The sequence below is a fragment of the Ovis canadensis genome, chromosome 7 (genome assembly GCF_042477335.2).
Source record: "Ovis canadensis isolate MfBH-ARS-UI-01 breed Bighorn chromosome 7, ARS-UI_OviCan_v2, whole genome shotgun sequence".
NCBI lineage: Eukaryota > Metazoa > Chordata > Mammalia > Artiodactyla > Bovidae > Ovis > Ovis canadensis.
In genome coordinates, this window is record NC_091251.1 from 109,072,982 (window position 1) to 109,077,835 (window position 4,854).

Here is a 4,854-nt window from a genome sequence, read left to right on the forward strand (position 1 = left end):
CAACTTTCTTTCTTTTCTTTCCTTTTTCCTGACCAAATGGCCCCCATAAAATATACGGTGTAAAATATCACTCCGTAGTCTTGGTGAAACACAGGGCTTTTCTTCCAAGGCTGGCCTTTCCTTCAAATCCAAACAATTTTCTATGAAGAGAGATTCTGTTTTCAAAATATATTTGAACCAGGTTCGCTCATCTCAGTTTGAAATTGAGATTTATCTGGGAGTTGGGTATGAATGGTAGACCTGAGTTTAAAAAGCAGAGGTTTTCATAAGCACTGGATCAATAGAAAATGCATTTATGAAGGTGTGGATTTGCTTTCAGCAGCTGAGAAAGGTGAAAGCCCTGATTTATGAGCTAAGGATGAAGAGTGAGTTATGGGCAGCAGGAAAGACAGTGTGAGGCACATTTTTTTTTTTTCAAGATGCTTCCCCTCTAAAACCTGAGTAAATAGAAACCACTCTTTCAGATCAAAATGAAGAGTTGCACTTGAGTTCAAAGACTGAAGTTCTCTCATAGCCTTCTAAATATATTACACAATATTTTGATTTTTAATGTGATACTAGAATCATGGATAATGTGAATTGCAGTGATCCAGAGTGATATATAAATTATAGTTAGCTAGTTTCATTAAAACTGAAAGAAACCCTGTGTGAAATGAGAGAGGATCTTACAAATAGAGATATCATTGCCAAACCTTAAAATATCAATTAAGGAATTTTTTTCTTTGCAGAAGTGGGAATAGTATTTAATAACAGAAATTCTTGCTTTTGAGAGTCATAACAAGTATAGGTAAAGCAATTATTGTGCCAAAAAGTCTTCCATTAAATCGATTAATTGTAAGGTTGCTCTGACTTTTTAACATAGGCTTGCTATGGAAATATTAAGGATATATATCCAGCCAAATGAATAATAATTCATTAGTTTTTAGGTTTCTAGGTCAGAACAGAAAATTGTCCTTGATGCTCAGGAGTTTAGATTCTGATTGTGCTATAAAGGAAGGTAGGATTAAGGAAAGCCCTTTCAAATTCTGTTTTCTGGAAATAACTTTATTGAATTCATTGAAGAAAAAAGATTTCTCCTTAGTGAGGAGGAAGCAAATAAACTCATTTTAAAGGGCATTTTTTCTAGTCTACAGAAAGTGCCTGTGATGTAGCCCATATAATCAGTAGAAGCACATATATACAGAGTAATCAATATTTATGCAAAGTGAAACAATACGGTTTTGAGAAACAACCATCCACCAGTCTCTGGTCCAGTCCCTAACAAAACTCTCCTGTGAAGCCCCCTCCAGCTAGTGGCCCCCCACTTATGACAGGCCGTCCCTGTGGTATGTGGAGTTGACCGTGAAGACGATGGACAGTTGCTGTCCTGCTTCACAAAGCGCAGGATGTTTATAAGATGGAGACAGTGTTTTCCTCAGGTTACAAGTGGAGTATATACTCTGTCCCTGCTGTGTTATTCTTTTTTTTTTTTTTTCTGATTATGATTTCTAGTGACGTTGCTCAGTCATGTCCAACTCTTTGCAACCCCCGTGGACTGGAGCCTACCAGGCTCCTCTGTTCATGGGATTTTCCAGGCAAGAGTACTAGAGCGGGTTGCCATTTCCTCCTCCAGGAGATCTTCCCAACCCAGGGATTGAACCCGGGTCTCCTGCATTGTAGGCAGACGCTTTACCATCTGAGCCACCAGGGAAGTCCAGATTTCTAGAGAATTTCTAGAGGAGTGCTCAAATATTGTTCTATACTAAACACACTGATTCATGTGATTCATCCAAGAGGGGAAAGGGCAGACTCTGGAGTCAGGACACCAGCAGGCAAGGCAGCGTAAGAAGCAGGAAGAAGACAGGATTTGGAGGGCTGGTTCTGGCTTGTATTGGTTATGTAACCTCCAGAGACAGTTAACTTCTTAGACCTCAGCTTTCTCGTCTTTATAGTCAGGAACATGAGAATCGCCACTTTAAATACGTGAGTTTGCTTGTAAATCCATGGCTGCACCTCGTATCTATGTCTAAGTCTTTATTTCAAGTTGTCAGACTATCCCCAAATGGAAACGTTTTCCCATGGCTCTAGTTGTTCCCTAAACGACCACCAAGAAATGGAATTTTCCTCCATGACAATTTCCCATCTTTTCCCCAAATCCTGGTTATTCTTGCCATGGTCTCTATTCACAGAGCTGCTCTTCTTCCTTTCTGCTTCTTCTACTTCACTCCCCTCACTCCTCTGCGTTGTCTCTGTTTCTGTTTGATTGAGTCCTACTTAACAAAATTTCCATATAAAACAGCAACATAATTTAAACACTTAAAAAAGGATGTGAAGACAAAACAGAACTTCCCTGCAAAACAGTGATATAATCATTCAAAAAGGATAAAGATAGTACCTGACCTCACACAGAATTTTTATCCTAGTTCAAAATTTGGAATCATCATACCCCTCCTTGGTTCCTGGGTCCCCTTTCTTTGCAAAACAATGCCCCCGTAATTCTGGGGACAGAAATTTTGACTGGTGTTCAGCTGTTGACTTACAACAACTGTGAAATGTTTCTCCAATCCTGTGTTCTACCGTAGGAGTTAAGTGACATCTGTTTGGTGTTTCTTCCAATCTGTTTTAGTTGAAGTAACTATCTCCCCTGATTACATTTAAGGAAAGGAAACGTGAGACTAAAGCAAGCTAAAAACTGCAAGAGTACTAAATTCTGTACTAAGTACTCAACTTCTAAGTATTAAATGCTTACGTGTAATATCAATCTCTGGGATCAAAAAAGTTTGTAGCAGCAATGATACCTGCCTCATACAGAAATGAAGACCTGTTCAAAAGTCAAGATCTTCTATAGAACAACTCAGGTTTGTCTGAGATAGCCAACTCCCAGTCCAAAACATTTTTATTTGATGTCCCTCTCTTATTAAAACTCTACACTCTTTTCAGTATATACCTTATTGCCTCTTCTGCGGTATTTGAATACTCAGAATCTTAGCAAAAATACTTCAGGGAGTACAAAGTCCATATCCATACATCCCAATGGTGACTGTGACTTTTCCAAAGCAAATAAGATCTGAGAATTTGTAAATATCATAGAATTGTATTAAAACTGAGAAGTGTGCATATACAATCTATAAACAACATCAGAATCTGCAAACTCAACATGCTTGATAATTGAATACATGAGCTAAGTGTCATAGAGAATACTGAGAATTAGTTTTATAATGTACTATTGATTTCCAGGTTTATTTTTCTTTAAGGGAGTATTTCATATCATCATTATATGAACAAATGCAACACTCTAATTAGCTGATCAGCCAGGCCCTGGATGGTGTTACTCAGTCTCCAAAAATCAGTGCTGAAACATGAGCAAGCATAAATCACATTTGATCAAACATAACAATTAGCAGTAAGCCACGTGGCTGGAGACTTTAAAGAAAACGTAAGAACTATAAAATTTGGGCAGCCAGATCAAAAGAACCTGAATACTCTTACACCCATAACTTACAATTTTTTTCTTAAATTTATTATTTACTGCTATTAGTGGAACCTACTTTACAATGCATATTAAATGATATAACATTTTTAATCTTTACACATATTTTGCATGCAGTTATTTAGTAATATTCAAAAAGCATTTTAGAGCAGAATCTTGCTCTAAACAAAATGTGCTACAGAAGATCATTCCAATTTACACCAAGTACAAGCTAGAGATATTATGGTGGAGATGAGTCCGTTAAAACAAAGACAAAACACATATCCTCCAGAGCCTTAAAGAGGCCTCCAGAATCCCTTCTTTTTAAAAATCATTAGGATTCTGTCAAGAGTAATTTTAAGATGACTGCATCTGAATTTTTTGATCTTAAAAACTACCCCAAGAGCAAGTGTTATTATTTTAGAGAAAGCAAAGCCTGAGGGATGTGGAAATTTGCTAAAGTTCTTCTGCTGGTAATACTGAGTTTCTCAAATCCCGAATGTTTATTCTTTTTTTATTACACTACATTTATCTACAGAAGAAAATAGTAGCTACATGCTAATTAAATAGACATCACTATAGAAAAGAGGTTGGTATGGATGATTGTTGAACAGTCAAATATAATTAATTTGGTGTGATGGTTACAGAAGCCCTATGAATGGTTTTGTAGGGAAATACTGACAATCAAGATCCTATAAGCAGGCTTATAAAATGAGTAGCCTTCTCTGGATTATTCCAAGGCAGGGGGAAAGGTGATTTTTTCTGTGCTAAAATATGTCAGAGTATGAATAAATATAAAAATGTTCTAACTTAAGACTCTGATCTCCAAGTGCATTGGTCACTTTCATGGGATTTATGCTGTGAACTTTCCTGCTTTGTCACAAGTGAAGCTACCCTTTATTGACTAGCTATTCACCCATATAACTTCCAGTTAATGACCATTTCAAGGCCATCAATTTGTGGGAAGGAAAAAAAAAATCAGTATCTTTAATCGTTCACACTTATATGGAAAATTCAATAAAAGAGGAGAGTTTAAAAACTTTATTTTGGTGTCTTTTTTTTTTTAAATCAATGCAGTATTTTGCTTAAAGGAGGTAAAGAGAAAAAAAAAATCAACCTTCCTGGGAGCTAGATAACCCAAAGAATTCATTATATGTATGATTTAGGGACCTTACCATTTTATTTAGAAGAAAAAGAAAAGTAAGTTAGAGCTCTCTGCACTTCAGGTTTTGCCTTGCTATGCTTATAATAACACTCCCATATGTTATTATATGTGGGACCAGCCACACTATTTTAATAGCATTCAACTCCTTCAGTTGTAAGGTACTTGTTAAGCATCAAATGTTTCTTCATTTGGCAAAATGTTAGTTAAAAAATTATTTAGTGGGTTAGAATAAATTAAATTC

The 4,854-nt window shown here is 36.3% G+C and overlaps 1 non-coding gene across 1 annotated transcript; it reads right to left on the reverse strand.

Moving 5' to 3' along the window:
- Positions 1-1,618: 1,618 nt before the first annotated feature.
- Positions 1,619-1,690, reverse strand: TRNAC-ACA (transfer RNA cysteine (anticodon ACA)). The gene has a single exon. It is a non-coding gene; the product is annotated as a tRNA-Cys (tRNA).
- Positions 1,691-4,854: the final 3,164 nt, after the last annotated feature.